Source organism: Eretmochelys imbricata, chromosome 1 (assembly GCF_965152235.1).
Source record: "Eretmochelys imbricata isolate rEreImb1 chromosome 1, rEreImb1.hap1, whole genome shotgun sequence".
Classification (NCBI taxonomy): domain Eukaryota; kingdom Metazoa; phylum Chordata; order Testudines; family Cheloniidae; genus Eretmochelys; species Eretmochelys imbricata.
Window position 1 is genome coordinate 146,466,190 of NC_135572.1, and position 23,258 is coordinate 146,489,447.

At 42.3% G+C, this 23,258-nt stretch overlaps 1 pseudogene; it reads left to right on the forward strand.

Moving 5' to 3' along the window:
- Nucleotides 1-319: 319 nt before the first annotated feature.
- LOC144262408 (uncharacterized) lies at nt 320-15,725 on the forward strand (annotated as a pseudogene).
- Nucleotides 15,726-23,258: the final 7,533 nt, after the last annotated feature.

Genomic DNA, 23,258 nt, shown 5'->3' on the forward strand with positions numbered 1-23,258 from the left:
TTTTTTCTACTTAAAGGGCTCTTAAAATCGATTTCCTTACTCCACCCTGACAAGGGGATTAGTGCTGAAATTGGCCTTGCCAGGTCGAATTTGGGGTACTGTGGATGCAATTAGATGGTATTGGCCTCCGGGAGCTATTCCAGAGTGCTCCATTGTGACCGCTCTGGACAGCACTCTCAACTCAGATGCACTAGACAGGAAAAGACCCGTGAACTTTTGAATTTCAATTTCCTGTTTGGCCAGTGTGGCAAGCTGCAGGTGAGAACAGAGCTCATCAGCAGAGGTGACCATGCAGAGCTCATCAACAGAGGTGACCATGATGGAGTCCCAGAATCGCAAAAGAGCTCCAGCATGGACCGATCGGGAGGTACGGGATCTGATCACTGTATGGGGAGAGGAATCCGTGTTATAAGAACTCCGTTACAGTTTTTGAAATGCCAAAACATTTCTCAAAATCTCCCAGGGCATGAAGGTCAGAGGCCATAACAGGGACCCGAAGCAGTGCTGCTTGAAACTTAAGGAGCTTAGGCAAGCCTACCAGAAAACCAGGGAGGCAAACAGCCGCTCCAGGTCAGAGCCCAAAACATGCCGCTTCTATGATGAGCTGCATGCCATTTTATGGGGTTCAGCCACCACTACCCCATCTGTGTTGTTTGACTCCTTCAGTGGAAGGAGATGGAAGCAACATGGAAGCAGGTTTTGGGGATGAGGAAGATGATGATGATGAAGTTGTAGATAGCTCACAGCAAGCAAGCAGAGAAACTGGTTTTCCCAACAACCAGGAACTCTTTCTCACCCTGGACCTGGAGCCAGTACCCCCCGAACCCACCCAAGGCTGCCTCCCGGACCCATCAGGAGGAGAAGGGACCTCTGGTGATAGTACCTTTTAAAATAGTATACATGGTTTAAAAGCAAGCATGTTTAATGATTAATTTGCCCTGGCATTCGTGGCTCTCCTAGATGTACTCCCAAAGCCTTTGCAAAAGGTTTCTGGGGAGGGCAGCCTTATTCCGTCCATCATGGTAGGACACTTTACCACTCCAGGCCAGTAGCACGTACTCGGGAATCATTGTAGAACAAAGCATTACAGTGTATGTTTGCAGGCATTCAAACAACATCCATTCTTTATCTCTCTGTGTTATCCTCAGGAGAGTGATATTATTCATTGTCACCTGGTTGAAATAGGTGGCTTTTCTTAAGGGGCACTCAGAGGTGCCCATTCCTGCTGGGCTGTTTGCCTGTGGCTGAACAGAAATGTTCCCCGCTGTTAGCCACGGGGAGCGGTGAGGGGCTAGCCACGTGGTGGGGGAAGGCAAAATGTGACCTTGGAACGAAAGCACATGTGCTATATATGTAATGTTAACAGCAAGGTTTACCATGAAAGAGTGTACCCATTGTTCTATAAAATGTCTCTTTAAATACCACTGTCCCTTTTCTTTTTCTCCACCAGCTGCATGTGTTTAAAGGATCACAGGATCTTCTCCTTCCCAGAGGCTAGTGAAGCTTAGAAAGAAAAAAAAACGCACTCGAGATGAAATGTTCTCTGAGCTCATGCTGTCCTCCCACACTGACAGAACACAGACGAATGAGTGGAGGCAGACAATGTCAGAGCGCAGGAAAGCACAAAATGACCGGGAGGAAAGGTGGTGGGCTGAGGAGAGTAAGTGCCGGGCTGAAGAGAGGGCTGAAGCTAAAAGGTGATGGCAGTGTGATGAGAGGAGTCAGGATTCAATGCTGAAGCTGCTGGAGGATCAAACTAATATGCTCCAGTATATGGTTGAGCCTCAGGAAAGGCAGCTGGAGCACAGACCTGTGTAACCAACCACCCTCCTCCCCAGGTTCCATAGCCTCCTCACCCAGACGCCCAAGAACACGGTGGGGGGGCCTCCAGCCACTCAGCCACTCCACCCCAGAGGATTGCCCAAGCAACAGAAGGCTGGCATTCAATAAGTTTTAAAGTTTTAAACTTTTAAAGTGCTGTGTGGCCTTGTCCTTCCCTCCTCCACTACAGCCCCCCCCCCCCGGGCTACCTTGGCAGTTATCCCCCTATTTGTGTGATGAATTAATAAAGAATGCATGAATGTGAAGCAACAATGACTTTATTGCCTCTGCAAGCAGTGATCGAAGGGAGGAGGGGAGGGTGGTTAGCTTACAGGGAAGTAGAGTGAACTAAGGGGGAGGGGTTCATCAAGGAGAAACAAACAGAACTTTCACACCATAGCCTGGCCAGTCATGAAACTGATTTTCAAAGCTTCTCTGATGCACACCACGCCCTCCTGTGCTCTTCTAACCCCCCTGGTGTCTGGCTGCGCGTAACCAGAGGCCAGGCGATTTGCCTCAACCTTCCACCCCGCCATAAACGTCTCTCCCTTACTCTCACAGATATTGTGGAGCGCACAGCAAGCAGTAATAATAGTGGAAATATTGGTTTCGCTGAGGTCTAAGCGAGTCAGTAAACTGCACCAGCGCGCTTTTAAACATCCAAATGCACATTCTACTACCCTTCTGCACTTGCTCAGCCTATAGTTGAACAGCTCCTGACTACTGTCCAGGCTACCTGTGTATGGCTTCATGAGCCATGGCATTAAGAGTTAGGCTGGGTTCCCAAGGATAAATATAGGCATTTCAACATCCCCAATTGTTATTTTCTGGTCTGGGAATAAAGTCCCTTCCTGCAGCTTTTGAAACAGACCAGAGTTCCTGAAGATGCGAGCGTATGTACCTTTCCTGGCCATCCCACGTTGATGTTGGTGAAACGTTCCTTGTGATCCACCAGTGCTGCACTATTGAAAAGTACCCCTTTGCGGTTTATGTACTCGGCGGCTTGGTGCTCCGGTGCCAAGATAGGGATATGGGTTCCGTTTATGGCTCCACCACAGTTAGGGAATCCCATTGCAGCAAAGCCATCCACTATGTCCTGCACTTTTCCCAGGGTCACTACCCTTGATATCAGTAGATCTTTGATTGTGTTGGCTACTTGCATCACAGCAGCCCCCACAGTAGATTTGCCCACTCCAAATTGATTCCTGACTGATTGGTAGCTGTCTGGTGTTACAAGCTTCCACAGGGCTATTGCCACTCACTTCTCAGCTGTGAGGGCTGCTCTCATCTTGGTATTTATGCATTTCAGGCAGGGGAAAGCAAGTCACAAAGTTCCATGAAAGTGCCCTTACGCATGCGAAACTTTCGCAGCCACTGGGAATCGTCCCAGACCTGCAACACTATGCGGTCCCACCAGTCTGTGCTTGTTTCCTGGGCCCAGAATCGGCGTTCCACAGCATGAACCTGCCCCATTAGCACCATGATGACTGCACTGGCAGGGCCCATGCTTTCGGAGAAGTCTGTGTCCCTGTCCTCATCACTCTCGTCACCGCACTGACGTCACCTACTCACCCGGTTTCGCTTTGCCAGGTTCTGGTGCTGCATATACTGCTGGATAATGTGTGTGGTGTTTAATGTACTCCTAATTGCCAAAGTGATCTGAGCGGGCTCCATGCTTGCTGTGGTATGGTGTCTGCACAGAAAAAAGGCATGGAACGATTGTCTACCATTGCTCTGATGGAGGGAGAGGTGACTGATGACATGGCTTACAGGGTTGGCTTACAGGGAATTAAAATCAACAAACGGGGTGGCTTTACATCAAGGAGAAACAAAAACAACTGTCACACAGAATGGTCCCCTCAAGGATTGAACTCAAACCCTGGGTTTAGCAGGCCAATGCTCAACCCACTAAGATATCCTTCCCTCTGGTATTTCAGGCAGGACTGAATCTCCATTAAAGTTTTCAAGGTGCCCCTGACAGACCTTACCAAAATGATTGTTGGCCGTTGATTTCACGGAGGGAAGGAGGGGGAGCAAATTAATACAAAACAAATCTGTTCTATTTCTTGTTTTGATCCACTCCATCTATCTTTTACATCTTTGGCTGGCAGCAGATGGTGCAGTAGGACTGCAAGCCATCCACATCTCCTGGCTGCTCGGCAGAAGATGGTGCAATAGGACTGCAAGCCATCCACATCTCTTGCCTGCTCACCATAAGATGGTACAATAGGACTGCTTGCAGGACTAAAGAGATTGACCTGGTCGAGTCACTCCTAATTCAGTCCCTGGGCCCATGTCTGCCCAGGCGCTCCTGACCAACCTTACCGAGGCAGCCAGGAGCACCTCGGACAGGATGAGGATGGTTTTCAGGCCTATTTCACTGTCTGCTGCCACAAGACAATGGGTTGTTGCTGCTGTGTAGCAATGCAGTACTGTGTCTGCCAGCACCCAGGAGACATACGGTGACAGTGAGCTGAGCGGGCTGCATGCTTGCTGTGGTATGGCGTCTGCACAGGTAATTCTGGAAGAAAGACACGAAACGATTGTCTGCCGTTGCTTTCACAGAAAGAGAGAGGGAGGGCCTGATGACATGTACCCAGAACCACCCGCGACAATGTTTTTTGCCCCATCACACATTGGGATCTCAACCCAGAATTCCAATGGGCAGCGGAGACTGCGGGAACTGTGGGATAGCTACCCATAGTGCAACACTCCGGAAGTCGATGCTAGCATCGGTACTGTGGAGCACTCCGCCAAGTTAATGCACTTAATGCACTTAGAGCATTTTGTGTGGGGACACACACAATCGACTATATAAAAACGATTTCTAAAAAAAGACTTCTATAAATTTGACCTAATTTCTTAGTGTAGACATACCCATAGAAAGTGGAATGGTTTCAGCAGGAAAGACTGAGGAGCTCCACATCAGAATATACCATGGTCCACTGGTTAGAGCACTCACTTGAAAGTTGGGAGATCCCTGTCCTAATCCCTGCTTCTTCTTCCTCAACAAGTGGGAATTGAACCTGGGTCCCCCATCTCCCAAGTGTGCTCTAACCCTTGGACTAGAAGTTATAAGGTGGGCAGCACCATCATTACCATTTCCTCCTACTCTGGCTGGTTTGTGTGGAATAAGGCAGACACCTAAATTCTCATAAGAAATGCTTTAGGCACCCAACCTGCCTGACTCCGGGAAAGGGGTTTCGAGCCCGTGGACTGCTAACAGAGCTAGGTGCCTCCCTGCAGTCAGGATTTGGGCTCCTAGCTGTGTAAGAGGGGAAGGCTTAGCACACAACTTTCTTGTCAGTATCTCCCATTGGCCAGGCTACGAGGCTCCCCACCTAATAAAATGGATTTTGTAGGTATCATTTTAGACACCTCTCTCTCCCCATCCATTGCATAGGGAACCTAAGCACTTAATGCAGGGTTTGTGGATTGTGATATTGCTCCTGTGATTTTCTTTGTGCCTAAAAGTTAGGCACTGCAACACTCAGTGTCACAACATCTTAATCCCTTTGTGGATCTGGGCCTTAGAGAGTAAAATCCAGGCTTCACTGAACTCAGTGGCAAAACGCTCAATGACTTCAATAGGGATTTCACCCCACAGCATTTGTCCTTTTGAGAATAAATTATATAGACTGAAAGTACATGTTTTTTCTCTTCCTTCTTTTTTAAATAAAAGAGCCCCCTTTGCAGTTTTCTTTGTGCATACATTTTCCTGTAGAAAATAAATAGAGCTCAGTACAATAAGGTTGTTGCAGAGCCATATTTCATGGCCGTTTTACTATGACCTGCCTCAAGACAAATTAACTTTAAACTAAGTATATTATATCTTAAAGACAGACAAATGAATTAGGCCATGTACTGATACATATGATGGGTTCAGTCCACCAAGAACCACAGCCAGAATTCTTTCACTTTGTAAGAAAAGTGAATTTCATGGCTGGCAATGGCAGTATAGGACTTTTCTTGCCAGTCTTTTATTTATTTTAATACAGTGGGTGGGTGGCTTCCATTATGGCTCTGCATATTTATTTAGTGCATTTTTTTTCAGTACATTCCATGTGTGTCACATTTTGACTGCAATCCAACAGCTATCTCCAAGGCAACTGGTCAGTAGTCTGGATTTATGTGTGTTATTGGATTGAAGAACAAAGGCATACAAATTTATCTTTCATGGTATTCTTCGTGTTTTGTATAGCACAGGCTTCCCTTCCAAAGAAGGAAAAAAAACATGTTTTTTTTTCAACTGACTTGCCATGGTAAACAACATGGGTATTCTTTATGAAAAAGTAATATTTGAATACATTTTGTAATTTCACATAATATTTTCAGAATACCATCAGGCTCACACAGCCTCAAACTTCCACTGGGCACTACCATTCCTACCTATAAACAATGCATATTTTAAACTTCTATATTTATTATGCAGCTATCAAGGCACCTTCAAATAATTGTCTCACTCAGGTGAATTAAGTTAATAACATTGAACTGATTTAAGACATGAATAAACTGACAACCAAATCTCCTAATAATCCAGGGCTCTCTCACCGTCCTCCAGTGTTGCGATATAGAACAGCTTCAAAGTGACAACAGACAACTCTCAAATTGGCACCACCCTCAGCTTGCACGTGGCAGATGCCACTTGCCTTGTGACCACTGACATTTGAGTAGTTCAGATTGTGCCTGATGAAATCATAGGGTGCATAGTTTTGGCATAGTTTTGGCAATCCAGAATTTGGGACAGACCCTGATCAGCTTTCAGCTTCATAGGTGGAACCAGCACAAATATATCCCTAGGCACTTCAATTCCTGCCTAATTTAGTGTGTCTCTGTATATCTAATAAATTGCATTATAGAAGTGTGTCTGCACAAATCAAGACTGTCATGGGATTTTTTTTTTTAAGTGAATGTTGGGTTATTTTTATATGCTTTCTACTTTGAGTTTTTACAGTTCCCATTTTCGAGCTTTTCTCTGCAACCCTAAGGGCTGGAAACTGACTTTTTTTAAAAAAGAAAGATATAATTATGCAAGAATCTAAACACCAGGATCTGGGTCTTTAAGAAAAAAAACCAAATGTCATCAGACACAATAAAGTGATGAGACTTGGTCACACTGCCAAAATGTTCACTGTACTTCCAGTGGTTCACTTTGTCTTCACACAGCCTAACAGTAGCAAAAGGGATATCAAGTTTTGTTTTAATCTGTGGATAGCCAAAGACTAGATCAGATACTGGCAATAGAACTATGCAAAAAACTAGTTCATTCAGACTGCAACTTATTCATAAAAAAGCCTCTTATATTCCTGTTATTAACATTCTTTGCACTCCCTTTTATGACAAGTAAAGCTCAGGTCAAACACTGATGTCTCATTACCAGGAGAGTTCCACTCTAGTTGAATGATTGCCTCTCTTCTTCTATGTTTGATGCAAACTTGTGTGCCCCAAATGGTTCCAAATTGCCTGGGCTTATCTGCATTCCATTTTATTTTTCATTTAATGGTGACATTAAACTTCAAGCAACTATCACCTGAAAGCTGACAGCTGCATTTACACAGTTTTTTCAAGCATCAAAGAGGTGACACATGTATCTTTCATTGTTTCACCTTAAACATTACAACAGATTATAAAATCATTTTAAATGTAAACTTTCATTTCACTGTGTTTGCAAGTAGGATACAGTGATAGATATAATGAAACAAGATTTGGAAATAAAACTGCAGATACTTGTAAATATAGCAGGGGTAGACAAGGGGTGGTCAAAATATTTATCAAAGCATTTTTGGAAGAACACACACCTAATAACTCATAGGATCAACCTGGTAGATCCAGAAGCAATTATTCTAAGAGCAGAGCATTTCAGTCACCTATGCTGGCATAGGGGTTCAGTTTAGAACCCTCTCTAATGTAGAGAAAGCTATGCCTGTGACAGCATATATCCTGTCGTCACATGCTCTACGCTATTGTAATATTCTTTGTACAAAGTATGCTTTGTAAGGCATCATTTTAAAACTCATAATTTGCTGATCAATAATATCATGGCAAAATGCACATAGCAGCTTTATATGAGAAGTTATAAACATGAACTGAAATCACGACTAAAAGTACATTTTCCAGATAAGCGTGGGGTGTGGCCAAATCAGGTCCTCAGAGACAAGGGTAAACGGACTTCTCAAGCAGGTGTAAGCAAGGCCGATGGACCATTACATGTAAGGGTCCATTCTTTGGCAGGAAATGGGGCAGGGGCAAAACATTTTCCACCTTAGCAAAGAAACAGCATGGGGTTTGGTTCCACACAGACTGCCTGTTGTTTTATTCCCACGTGGAAATATTTTTCAAGAGGGTGGACTGAAACTATAAAAAGCTGGCGCAAGTAACCCAAGAAACCCCTCTCTTTCTCTGTGCTGAAAAGACAAAGGAAGCAGCTGTTGGACTCTGGGGAAGGAGTCCTGACCTAAACAGTTTTTTCAGGAAGACTTGCTGAAGGTATGGGGTGTGAAAACTTTGCTTTTAATCTAGTATAGTTTGTTAAACAAGGCACTATTTCTGATTTTCATGCCTCATTACTTGTGCTCACTTAGAATCTCTTTGCAGTTAATACATTTGTTGTATTGTTTTGTCTAATATAGTGGGCTCACACTGAAGTGTCTGGGTAACTCCATTTGGGGTAACAAATTATGTGCATAATATTCCCTTAAGGAATAACAAACAATGTATTTGTCCTGTCCAGGAGAGGGCTGGGAAGTACAGGACATACATTTCTGAAAGAAAATGTGGTACTGGCAGTATGATGGGGTCACCATGTGGTAATCTTGAAGGCTGGTAAGAGCCAAGTGTGACTGGATGGCTGCAGGGCACACAGACGGGAGTGACTTACATGTTGGAGGCTGTTTGTGAGCAGTCCAGGTTGGAGACTACAGCAACAAGGGATTGTAAATGGCACCCTATGTTACAGGGCAGGGGTGACACAGCTACTCATTGGGCTGGATTGTACCATGGTATGTCACCGTGCTCCAGTAGTATTCATCTGTGCACAGGTACTGTTTTTATTCCCACACTACACAAGAGGAAGGCAGTTTTAATTTGCAGTTGGGATTCCAGAACAGACATGCCAGTAGTTTATCCTTCATGCCTTTTTCCCGGAGAGTGCTACCCATTGTTCTTACATGAGAAGAAAAACAAGATGCAAGGGATGTGGTTTACTTAGACTGCAACTTTATTAATTCATCTGGGAACTATTCATCAAAAATTCATACAGTGTAGATTATGATTCCTTCCTTCATGATTTTCACCTGGTGGAGGGTTGCTATCAGTCCCCCACAGCTGGACGCAGCCCACTGCTGGGACTCTATTGCTGTCTCTCTATACAAGGGTTAAGGGGCTGGGAAAAGGAGGTTAAGAAAGGGATAGATAATAGGACAGAAAATATCATGTTACCTCTATAAATTCCTGGTACGCCCACATCTTGAATACTGTGTGCAGATGTGGTCACCCCATCTCAAAAAAGATATATTGGAATTGAAAAAGGTTCAGAAAAGGGCAACAAAAATTATTAGGGGTATGGAATGGCTTCCGTATGAGGAAAGATTAATAAGACTGGGACTTTTCAGCTTGGAAAAGAGATGGTTAAGTGGAGATAAGATTGAGATCTATAAAATCATGACTGGTGTAGAGAAAGTAGATAAGGAAGTGTTGTTTACTACTTCTCATAACACAAGAACTAGGGGTCACCAAATGAAATTAATAGGTAGCAGGTTTAAAACAAATAAAAGGAAGTATTTCTTCACACAACACAGTCAACCTGTGGAACTCCTTGCCAGGGGATGTTGTGAAGGCCAAGACCATAACAAGGTTCAAAAAAGAATTAGATACATTCATGGAGGATAGGTCCATCAATGGCTATTAGCCAGGATGGGCAGGAATGGTATCCCTTCACCTCTGTTTGCCAGAAGCTGGGAATGAGCGACAGGGGATGGATCACTTGATGATTATCTATTCTGTTAATTACCTCTGGGGACCCAGGCACTGGCCACTGTTGGAAGACAGGATACTGGGCTAGATGAACCTTTAGTCTGATCCAGTAAGGCCATTCTTATGTTCTTATGTCGCCTTATGGTGCCAGACTTCATGAGCCACAAAGCTTCTTTAGGGGATGCCTTCCCTGTAAATCCACTTCCAATTGATCAGGGTACTGGAGCCCCACATGGAATGAGTACCTGCACAGGACACCTGCCACCTGCTAAATTGCAACCACTTGAACCTTACTTCCTGACCTACCCCACCAGGTCCCTGAGATGGAGAAGGCAAATCTCCCCTCTTCCCTCAGCCAGGCTGGTAGTGAGGGGGAAATTCCTTCACAGTCCCCTAAAAGGCAGCCAATACACTGACCTGAGCAGATCAAAAACCCACTCCTATGCTAATCCCAGTGGAAGGGGTGGGTGGGACCAGCTAATTTAGGTGATAGAGGGTGTTCAGCATGGAGGAGCAGAGTTTATATACCTTCCCCCACATGAATAGAAATTAATGGCTTATCTGAGCCCCATCAGCCCATCCACCCACTGAGGTGATGCCTCCCTCACTCCTAGAAAACCTTCTCCCAAACCTTGAAGGACCCGCTGCCCCTTCGCTCCCCCCCCCAATTCCACCAGACAAATTCCATTCTCCCCACTCAGGAGGTTGCATGCATTGCATTTTGGGGCTGCCCTGGCATGGAGATAACTTGCTTTCCTACACTCCTAGCAGCCTGAATATTCTGTTGCTGGGGGTCCCAACTCTGATGAAATTAAAAAGGCCACAAGACCTGAGAGTGGATCAAAACTATTGTCACTACAGTTTAGCTTGTTTTCCAACACTATGCAGATTTTGCAGCAAATGGGTGGTAAATGTGACAAAGTTCCTGCTCTACGTTGGTGGGTCTTGTGCTTATTGGCAGATTTGCTCACCTTTGAGCTTCACGGCAGCCCTCAGCTTGGCCGTTTTTCTGAATTCCCAGTCAAGGTCAACTCCTCCTGTGTCTGACCAGGAGTTGGGAGGATTTTGGGGGAACTCAGGCCTGCCCTGTACTCTGGGTTCCAGCCCAGGGTCCTGTGGAATGCAGCTATCTAGAGAGCCTCCTGGAACAGCTGTGCGACAGCTACAACTCCCTGGGCTACTTCCCCATGGCCTCCTCCCTACACCTTCTTTATCCTCACCATAGGACCTTCCTCCTGGTGTCTGATAATTCTTGTACACCTCAGTCCTCCAACAGTATGCGTTCTCACTCTCAGCTCCTAGTGCCTCTTGCTCCCAGCTCCTCACATGCACACACAAACTGAAGTGAGCTCCTTTTTAAAACCCAGGTGTCCTGATTAGCCTGCCTTAATTGATTCTAGTAGCTTCTTAATTGGCTGCAGATGTTCTAATCAGCCTGTCTTAATTGTCTCCGAAAGGTTCCTTCTTGTTCTGGAATCTTCCCTGTTACCTTATCCAGGGAAAAGGGACCTACTTAGCCTGGGGCTAATATATCTGCCTTCTATTACTCTCCTGTAGCCATCTGGCCTGACCCTGTCACATAAGATAATTGAGTTTTGGTAACTTATAGTTTCTAGAAACTATTTAAATATTTAAGTACAGATCCTCAGCTGGTATAAATTTGCATAGCTTCATTGAAATCAATGAACATCTGCTGATTTGCATCAATTGAGACTCTAATCCATAATGTTTGTTTAGTATATTTTATACTAATAGTATACTTATTATATTAGCTGAATTGACAAATATATATATTTGTCAATTCAGCTAATATGATAAGATTAATTCCAAACATTAGAAAGAAATTTATTACAGATCTGGGATGTAAGGCTATATCTACATGGCACTACAATTTGTACAATTTGCATCATGCACTAACATGCTACATGGTAAGTCCCCCATCTTGGCACTGCTTGTGCATACTAGAAAAGGTCCTCCTTTAAACAGAACGAAGTTACCACAAAATATGTACCTTTTAGTTCACACCACTAGTGCCCCCAGAGGGGAATTACAGCACAACATGTTAGTGTATGATGCAATTCACTGCTTCCCCCTGCGACCACCACCACCCCGTTCCAAACTGCAGGGCCATTCAGACAAACCCTAAACTTCCTGCCTGTGATAACTAAATCAACATTATCCTTTGGACCACAATAATATTTTATTGATGCTTTGTTTTTCCATGCATAGATTATTCTTGTAGTAGATCGTATTCATGGCCTTTCTAAATACTTATTGATTGTGAGAATTTACTGAATATTGCTCCATCAGTGAACTAATCAGAATAAACTAGTTTAATGTACATTTAATTTCCCCAAAGTAAAAGTCATACATAGGACAGAATATTTCATCTAAATATCCAAAGAAAATAAACTGGGGAGGGGGTAGAAAGATGAGTTTAGTTATTCACCAAGTTCATCATTATTATAGGTGGGGCTGGTAACACCACTTTTTGTTAAGGTTGTCTGACATGTTCCATAATAAGACCTTGGGAAATGTAAGTAATATAAGACAAGTGCTACTTATTTAGGCTGGAATTTTTCAGGCCAGATATCTTTCTGAGGCTGAATAGTTTTGGAAAATTTTAACCAAAACCGTTTAGTCATTTCTGAGAATGAGGCTGGAGAAAAATATATTGTTTTGCCCATATGCAATTTTCTGATGACCTTTTTTAGAGAAAATCTAATACCTCTATACCTTGGAGCAACAATTTGAAATTCTGGAAAGGGGGATGCCTTTTTGGCAGTACTGTGCATTTTGCCATCACCATGAAAATCTATTCAAAATTTGGCCAGAGTGTTTGAAAAGTCTCACTTTGCTGTTTAGACTCTTATTATATCTACCGCTTGTCAAGAGACTTTTGCTAGAGCTCTGAGCCCAGGGCTTAGCAGGACTTTCCCTGCAATTGCAAGCTCTAGATTTCCTTGCATTAGTTATATGATCACGTATTATTTTTTCCTGTGGACTTCTGATTCATTCAGTGTACTCGATGGACAGCGCTCACTTAATGAGCAGCTATACAATATTTTGCTTTCTCTTTGGTGTTCATTGTATGACTCTAGGCCTATTCACTGAACACTGTTCAAATCATGCTCTGAAGACAGAATTAATAATTTCCTCATGGAGTTTTCTATGGCTGTCACCACTGTAGTAGTGGAGTGCTTCCCAAATGTTAATTAATCAATCTTTACAATACCCATGTAAATTGAGGGACTATTATCATCATCTTTATTTTATAAATGGAGAGTTGAGGTACAGAGAGATTAATGTCAAAATTATCCACTAATTTTGGGTGCCCAATTTGAGATGTCTAGGACTTGATTTTTCAGAGTACTTAGCACAATATACCACTTTATATGTTCATAGCACAATTCCCATTGACTTAGTTGCTCAGCATTTCTGGAAATCAGAACCCAGGGTCTCTGGTCAGTCACCCAGAATGAGGAACATAATTAATTACTGACCACCTCTATAAAGTTTGGTTTAAATGATGTGCCATGCATCACATAGGAACTCTGTGGCCCAGGCAGAGATAGAATACAACTCCAAGGCAGTGTTCAACTCCCTCAAGGATTCAACCAGTCTTCCTCTTCCTGCCATCTCCTTCTCATAACCTACACACCTTCAAAACTTCTGCAAAAATGGGACAGGGGACCTACAAACAGCCTCCTTCACTACACAGCCCTGATTCATCCCCCAGAGCATGGTCAAGACTGTGCACTGAATGAGGCAGGGGTCCTGTGGAAAAAATAATGTAATCATGTAATTAAAGACCATGTTGTAATGCTTATGCACAAAAGGGCTGATTAATGTCATACATGCAATCTTAATATTGGCATTTCTGAAATATTGGCACTTCCTAACTTTTGAGTGTTTGACTTTGCTACCATAATATTTTAAACATAGTTTGGGTGTGCTTGTACTTTTTCTGGGTGAAATCCAGACCCCACTGGAGACCTTGGGAAAAATCCCATTGAGTTAAATGGGATCAGCATATTCCTTTACTATGCAATAAAGGGATGCATTTTATCATATCACCTAATCATATAACCATATAATAATCTGGTGTAAATAGAGAAAGAAAATTTCACTTATTGACATTCATGTTTCTAATATGTGACTGTCACATACTCCATATGAAATATATAGCATATATGGTATTCCAGATGTGATTCATTTCATTAGTCCTTTAATTTAATACAATACTATGAATTTCATGATGCCAGTATCAATTTCTGAAACTATTAAAAAGCTTCAAGTGTGCACAAATATATTAAAGCTGACATGCCTATTAGATTCATCAGCTTGTTTTCCTGAGGAAGATCCTCAGCTGGTATAAATCACCATAGCGCCATTGAAGTCATGGAGTTACACACTTTTAAACAGCTGAGGAATTGATACCTGTATGGCTACAGAAATCACACAAACAATAGTCTATTGTCATATGAATTCAGTAGAAAAAAAGGATTAGTCATTTAATGAAACCAAATATGGCGATCAGCTGAACCCTGAGCATGTGGGCAAGATTCGCCAGCCAGATACGCAGGAAAGAATCCTCTGTAGTAACTCAGATCCTACCCCATCTAACATTCCATCACAGGCCATTGGGCCTATTTACCATGAATAGTTAAAGATCAATTAATTGCCAAAATCATGTTATCCCATCATACCATCTCCTCCATAAATGTATCAAGTTTAATCTTGAAGCCAGATAGGTCTTTTGCCCCCACTGCTTCCCTTGGAAGGCTGTTCCAGAACTTTACTCCTCTGATGGTTTGAAACCTTCATCTAATTTCAAGTCTAAACTTCCTGATGGCCAGTTTATATCCCTTTGTTCTTGTGTCCACATTGGTACTGAGCTTAAATAATTCCTTTCCCTCTCTGGTATTTATCCCTCTGATATATTTATAGAGAGCAATCATATCTTCCCTCAGCCTTCTTTTGGTTGGGCTAAACAAGCCAAGCTCCTTGAGTCTCCTTTCATAAGACAGGTAATTGTCAGTTCATCTGTAGTTGAAAAATGGGAACTATTACAAAAATATAAGAGAAATGTCCCTTTTTTTTCAAAAACATTCAAAATTGACCTACCAGCTCTAGACGGTATACCCCTTGGATTACCATCATTTATATTCTCTACAGTATTTTGGCCTTTCTACTTTTCAGGTCTGGCCAATGAAAAGAGAGGAAAAAACATCTAAAACATATGGGAGGAAGAATAATATAAGATCAGGTGACACAAAGATAGTACCATTTTCTCGGGAATAACGAGACAGATGGAACATTGCACTCTTCCTGCTCAGGCTTGGAATAAGTCATATGCCCTGCTGCTTTGGTAAGTAGCATACCTGAGTCACCCTCTCAAAGTACTTACTGTAGGCATCAAAAGTACTGCATGATATCACCACTTTTAGTTCTTTCCATAGGGAAATTGATGGTGTTCAGGTTCTTCAAAGGCTTTCTGCAAGTCTTCCCACTCACTGTCACAATCCTTTTTGTGTATCTCCCCTTGCAGTTTACTTGTCAGAGCTGTTCTTCCCATAGCCATTCCTCCTCTTTCCACTGCTCTGCTCTAAGTTTCCATTATTATTGTCATTTTCCATCCTTTTTTTAAGTCTGTCTCTTTTCTGTCACAGGCTACTGAAGCTGGAACTACTGATGCCCTCATCTGGTTAGATGGATTGCTGATCATTTCTATTACTGTCTTAAGAGCAGCTTTGAACAGTGATTGGTTCACATCCAGAAAGTCCCTAGCTACTTTGGACTTCATGATCATCTGTATTGCATCAAGCTCTTCAGCTTTGACACACATTATCTGCCTTCTTATTTACCAGAAGTTTCTACTGGAAGACACACACTGGTTTATTCTGAACGAGCATGTTTCTTCTTTGAGGTGAATAGGAGTCTTGACTCAATTTTTTCAGTACTACCCTTACTGCTAGTGCTGAACTGTATGAGTCACAGGAAATTATCTTTTAATGATACCTGAGTGACTGAGGCAGTGGGAAGGCTGTAAAAGAAGTCACTCAGGAAGGCAGACTGTTACGAGTCAATGTGAGGGTCAGCTTGGACCTGTTTTGAAGTATTCGTTCCCAATTTACTGTGTAACCCCTTTGCCTTGATCTGTATTTCAGGCCTGTGCTGAAGCATTTCATGGGTTTCCTTACATTTGTCTTCCTGCTCTGAGTACTCTCCCTATGTAGAAGGCAAACTAGGTAGGCAAGTAAGGACATTCAAGAGGTTAAATTCCTTTATAATTACCCTTGTCTCACACCATGACCATTTGTATAATTAAAAAAAAAAACCCTCTCTCATAGCAACATTATAAAGTCATGTCCTCCCGCCTCCAATTTCTTAGGTAAGAGTGCCGTATTAGGTTTATATAAAGAATACATCTGATATCAGCTCCTTTAATTCACATGTATATGTACTAGCATGGAAGCAGAACATTAATCTAATAGGTTACCTATGAGAAGAGGACTAAAAAATGAGCTATAGTAGTGTAATTTCCGACACAATATTCCAGTGATTGAAATTATTTTAAAGTATAGTTGCTCCTCAGCAATGCTGTGTGATTAATGGCAGGCTTGCCTGGGTGTTTGAAAATCCTTGAGAATGGATATTAGAAATTAAAGGCCCTATTCATCTGTGATTTCACTCATTTTGTTGGGTCACGTAGGCTCTGCAGACTTCTGATTGTCAGAAGGACTGACAGAATCCTAATTAAGGACATGAACAAAAATCCCTCCCCTCCATCCTTTGCTACTGTCTTGGTCTGAACCCCACTGAAGTGTTGCAGAATATGAAAGTGCACTGTGGAAACACATTCACCTGGCCAAGGTGTTTAGGTCTATGTTGGCTCCAAGAGAATAACAAGTGTGAAGGTAAAGGGCTGAGTGATCGTGCAGTGACTGATAATAAGCTCTATACATTGGATTATTTAAAGTTTCATATTACTTATTCATGGCTGACTCAGTGTGCTATGACAATGCCCGTGTAGTCAGATTTCCTGTTCGCTGAATAAGATGCTTCCATACTTGCATTGCCATTGATTCAATACAGTGGAAAACTTCTAGTTACTTGAGGCATTGTCTAGCCTAGACAGGTCAGACATCTGGATCACTGCTATTTAGTGTTGAAAAGAACTACAGTTTAGAATTATCTCCCTTTTGATGGAAATATACTTGCTCTGTGTTTAGATTTAGAGTCCCCTTCCTTAATGGACTTTCACATATCTGCTAAGGCTCTGAGGATGCCTCCAGTTACCTTTAACTCTATTCTCCAAACACCTCAGTGTTCCTAGTAACCCTCTTTCTAAAGCTTAATGGCAATTGCTTTTCAGCCTGCCATCCCTGTTGTAAATTGTAAAGATGGGCTAGTATCTGTAGCAACCTAAGTGAGAGGTGGACTAATTTCATACATAACAAACAGCTTTGATTAATGCCCAAGATGAGTTTTTGGCTTTGTTGAAACTTGTCATGTTCCATGAAAAATGACAGAATTACTGTATTCAACTTTCATTCCATGTAAATTCTCAGTGGGATGCAGTCATGGAGCTTGGATAAAAAGCTTTTGCATCCCAGATGTTTTTCTGCTGGATACTTTGGCTTAGTAAACAGAGCAAATCCATAGCTTTATGTGAACTTCTGTAGTGCCAAAAATTCATGTGTAATTTTCGATAAGCAGAGATCTACAACACATTCTCACTTACTACTTTTCTTAAAACCTCTATTATTGATAACTAATTTTATAAGGTTTAGGGATGAAGGAGGTATATACAAAAGAGAGTTTGCTTTTAACTTTGGATTTGTGAAAGCCTTTAAATTATTTTCCTATAAGCCCTCAATATTTCCTGCCTGATGCAGTAAGAGTAGCAATTAAACCTTGTTATACTGTAGCTTTAAACATTAACCACTTAAATATTTTAAAAGGGAATCACTTCACTTGGTATTAAGTATAATGGAACAATTACAGCTGGGATTCCAAAATAAGACTAAGATGACACTTTTAATGTTTTTGTGACACAGCATGCAGTTTTAAATTAAATCTAAGAAGCATTTATTTAACTCCATTAACCCCTAATAAGATATATGCTTTTGCTTGCATTAATTCTTTTCTCGGTTGTCGTCAAATGCTTAGTGTTGATCTTCAAAGTGCTGGGGTAAACCCTGGCTTAACATTTAATATGATGCTAAACCATTTTAATTAGCATGAGCACAAGACTGTGGTGCCCTCAACAACAAAGTCAGTAAGTGCAGACTCTGCAAAACCAAGTTACAGCTTGAGCTGACTTCATAGGGAAATGATATAAAAAGGGAGAAAATGTAATATTGTAATTCCAAATGAGGTGACTGTGCTATAGTATTTTATTATTGTTTGCTTCCTGCATACCTTTGTTTCTGCTTGCCTCCTAATTTCACCTTCACTTTCAGGCACATATTGTTGTCTGGAAAAGAATAATCTTATCTGAATCAAAAGTCTTTAATATTTCTATTCATGATCCTACAGGAGGAAAAACAAGTACCAACCAGCCCCGAAACATAAAAGATAGAAAAGCAGGAAGATACATGGTAGATTTCTGGCATCAAAGGACATCAGAGTTCAATATTTTGTATGTGCAGATGTAACCTGCACACCTTCTGGGTGTGGCGTTCTGTCCCATTTAGTGGCACTGAGATCACTCACTTAGAGAGAGAGAGAGAGAGAAAATGAATCTGCTCTACAGCCTTAGCTAAGAGGCAGTTGGTTTTTAGCTCATGCAGTAGAGGCTGATGCACTATACTCCAGAGGTCCCAGGTTTGATCCCGTCTGCTGACAACCTGAGTCTGATGGCATTACACAGACACAAAGTATTCAAAAGGGAAAGTGTCCATGTCTGTCACCACTCTTTTTGAAGACTTCATTTTTAAGGGCACAAGAATGTTATGTTATCCTTGGTAGTGAATTTTACTGAGAGAGTTTTTCTTTTACAAAATAATCCATGTGCACAATCTCCTAAAACTAAAAACAAAACAAAACCAAAATAACAAACTATGATGCTATATTTCATATTGTGGGAGCACATGATATTATTTACCAATAATTTCTCTTGCCTTTAGACATAGTCACACATTACTAACCAGAATACTGTAACAGAAGTAGATATATTGCTCAAAGATTTAAAACAATTTTATAATTCTGCAGTCTGTTTATTGTACCCATTCTGTTCCAAATTCAAATGGATATATTTATACACAATTAATTTTGAGACAAAATGTACAATTAAGCAAAGAAAAAGCTATTACAGGTATTGTGCAGTATAATTAAAAAATAAAAATGTAAGTATTTAAAATGTCAAGATTACCAAAGCAGCAGGGATAGCTACCAGTAAGCAATAATCTCTCACAAAAAAAAATAGTGTTCCAAGGTAAAATCTAGAAGAAAAACATATCCCATCCTTTTGTGAGAGCATGCTCTGATAATGCATATAATTAAGGGCCAGAAATAATTCAAGAACCAACACTGAATTAAACAAACTATCATTTATATGATTTTATATTACCAGAGGTGACTGAAAATATGTAGTTGTTTAGATAAGTCAATATTCAATGTGAAGAAAAAAAAATAAGAAAATGTCATTTTATACAGTGCCTAATCCAGGGCTGGATAATCAAAGGCTCTAGATACACAACACAGGTCCCTCCATGACTCTGTGCCCATTTGTGCCACCATTTCATAGACTATCAGGATTGGAAGGGACCTCAGGAGGTCACCTAGTCCAACCCCCAAGGTCATCTAGTCCAATTTCTCACTTTTGCCTCCACGAACAGCAGTTGGGGTGTATCTGCTTGTGTGGGATAGGCCCTCTGCACAGTCCTTTTTCTGCCATGCTCAGTCCTCTCTTGGGGTGCAGTTGGCACCCTGAGCTGAGTTTTGTAGTTAATACCCCCACAGAAATGAATGGGGTAGTTAATGGCTTAAAGCTATTGTCTCAGGTGGTATGCAGGCTTAGAGAGACCCCATTATTTTGTTATACTGAGTTATGGAGAAATACATAAAAATGTGAACTATGAATGGTAGTAACTTACTTGTTTTTGTCAATGAAAACTGAAGTTCTGATGTAACCACATGACTCCAAGGGCTGAGGACCCAGTCCCACACATATAATGCCTATCCCTTAATTCAGCCCTGGCCAAACCCAAAGCCCATTTAAATTCATAGACAGGCTTTGGTTCTGGTCCGTATAGAGGCAATATATGTGAACCAGAGTGTGACCCTTTCATCCCATCTATGGCTTGCTGTAACCTTTAAATTCTGAACATTTAAAATGTATATCCTCTTCCTGCATAAGCATAATAATTAAAAACCCTAACAAATCCGTTGCAACCCTAGTCTTCACAAATCCGTTCACCCTAGTTTGGGGGCAGAGCTCAAATCCTTCTCCAAAGGTTCAGGCCTTTAATACTCAAATGTGTGTCACATGATCAGGCCTGATACTCCATCCATGGGAAGGCAGTTGTATGCATCTACTCCACCTAATCTGTAGATTTTACAGCATGCCCATAGCCAAGTTATCTGAGTATCTTACAAGTGTTAAATAAAAGATTATATTTTCTCTCCCTTCCTTCATATTGGTTAAGAATAGGTTGAAATTCCTGCTGTGAATCACAAACTAAATTAATTATCCTGCCTCTACACTAGGAAAAAGGTATAATTTAAATTGGACATAGAGTATGTCTACACTGTTCACTCCTTATGGCAGTGTGTAGACTGCAAGCCCCCCTAACATGGGTCTATATAGCAGTATAAACGGTGAAGCACTGCTTAGACAAGTAGAGTAAAGACTGAGACTTTGAGGCCAGGAGGGACTATCATCATCTAGTCTGACCTCTGCATCTGGCATTGGCCACTGTTGGAAGACAGCACGCTGGGCTAGATGGACTATTGGTCTGACCCACTATGGCCATTCTTTTGTTCACCTGAACATTGCAGGCCACGTAACCTCACCCACCCCCTCCTGTAGAAGGCCTATAACCTCTGACTTAGTTACTGAAGCCCTCAAATCATGATTTAAAGACTTCAAATTACAGAGAATTCACTATTTACTCTAGTTCAAACCAGCACATGACCCATGAAACAGAAGAAGGTGAACCACCCCCTTTCCCCCCCTAGTTTTGCCAATTCAACCTTGGGGAAAATTCCTTCCCAACACCAAATATGGCAATCAGTTAGACACTGAGCATGTGGATGAGTCCCACCAGCCAGACACACCTGAGAAAGAATTCTCTGTAGTAACTCAGAGCCCTCCTCCTTTAGTGCCCTGTCTCCAGGATCACAGATATTTACTAATAGCAGTTGTGGATGGACCATATGCCATTGTAGGCAATCTTGTCATGCCATCATCTCCATAAATTTATCAAGCTCAGTCTTAAAACAAGTTAGGTTTTTTCCCCTTGCTGTTCCCCTTGGAAGGCTGTTCCAGAACGTTACTCCTCAGCTGGTTAAAAACCTTTGTCTAATTTCAAGCTTAAACTCAATAGTCAGTTTATATCTATTTATTTTTGTGCCAACACTGGCCCTTAACTTAAATAACTCCTCTACCTCCTTTATGTTTATCCTTCTGATGTATTTTTATAGAGCAACCCTATCTCCCCTCAGCATTCATTTGGTTAGGCTAAACAAGCCAAGCTCCTTAGGTTTCCTCTCGTAAGTTATGTTCTCCTTTATTCCGATCATCCTAGTAGCCCTTCTCTGCACCTGTTCCAGTGTGATTTATCTTTCTTAACGATGAGATCAGAATTGCACACAATATTCCAGATGAAGTCTCACCAGTGTCTTGTACAATGGTAATACCACATACCTCTCTCTACTGGAAATACCTCACCTGATGCATCCTAGGATTGCATTAGCCAGAAAGTTAGGGTCTGTGCCCTACAGAGATCTCTACAAGCCCAAGCAGTACCTCCAACTCCATCTACACTGGTATTTTTAGCAGTGTAGTGTCCTGCTGCCTCTCTACTACCAGAGCCTTTCCTAGCCACAGGTAAAGGCTCCAACAGGAAAAGCCTCAAGAAGGGGGAAACAGTAGAGAAAGTGTCTGGCAGCTCCTACACTGCAATGTGTAGTTACACACACAGCTGTGGACACAGCTTTCTTTTCACTGTGGCATGTAGATACACGTTCAGTGTCCTGTACACTACTTACTGCTGCCAGTGTAGATGAGGACACGGTAGCTAAGCCTAAACTAAATTTAACTTTTTGTTCCTTGTCTTCACAAAGCCCAAGAGGCTATAGCTTATAAATAAGGCCACGATTCTCTCACGGAGGTCATGGAACTCATGGATTCTGTGACTTCCAGAGTGGCTGGTGCTGCTGACTACAGGGCACCCCAGGGCCAGCCGCACCAGCTGCTACTGGAATGACCCAGGGCCAGCTGCTCAGATGGTCCCTGGGGCCAGCCACACTGGCCACTGCTTGGGAGGCCCCAGGCAGCTGGCTCCGGGGACTGCCTGAGCAGCTGCAGGCATGGCTGGCTCTGGGGAGCACCCAAGCAGCAGTCCTGGGGGTGCCATGGAGACCACCCAAGCAGCAGCAGTGGTCCCAGGGCAGCTAGAGCAGCAGCCCCAGGTGCCCGGAGGCCATCCAAAGACCTGTCCCTGGGGAGCAGTGGCCGGGGGCAGTCAACCCCCAGCACCGGAGCAGAGCCCCCCTGGAGCAGTGGGGCCCCAGAAGTAGAGATTTGGTCAAGGTTATTTTTGGTCATGGGCCATGCACTTTAATTTATTGCCCATGACTTGTACCAAAAATACCCCTGGCTGACTGTTAGCCTTACTCATAGCTCAGCTGGGTGTGTAACTGATTTCCGTGTAGATGCAGTTACAGATAACTGGGGGGGAAAGTTGCTTTAGGCTGAATCGAGCCTGAATATTTCTGGAATTTTCAGTGAATCAGCAAAGTCCGTTGAGGAGTGGAGCTGTGACCCTGCGGCTGCCGCGTTCCATGCGAGTCCACTTACCCCTGCATTACAAGTTATACAGACGGGCGGCAGCTACAGCAGCAGCACCGCTTCCTCCTCCCGTCATTTTGTGAATGGCTGAAGCTGCGTGTGCCCAAAGTTGCAGCTCGTTTGGGGTTATTTTTGTTGAATAAACTATTAATTAAAAAATGTAACCAGCACGACTCTGGATCTGAATTATGTTTTGATAATTTATGCATCAGTGAAGCTACATATGTTTTATCTAATTCTCAAGATGCTCTGTATACTGTATCTTATGAAACAATTAGAAGTGTTAAACCTAACTCTGTCAAGATTTGTTTGGTATATACAGTTTTACTTTCCATTAGAGGCTGAAGAAAAGGAACTGAAAATTGAGCTGTGAATAATCATAATGACACTAACAGCAGCCATTCTTATATTGCTTCTCACCAGGCTTATGAGGTACATTAAGAGC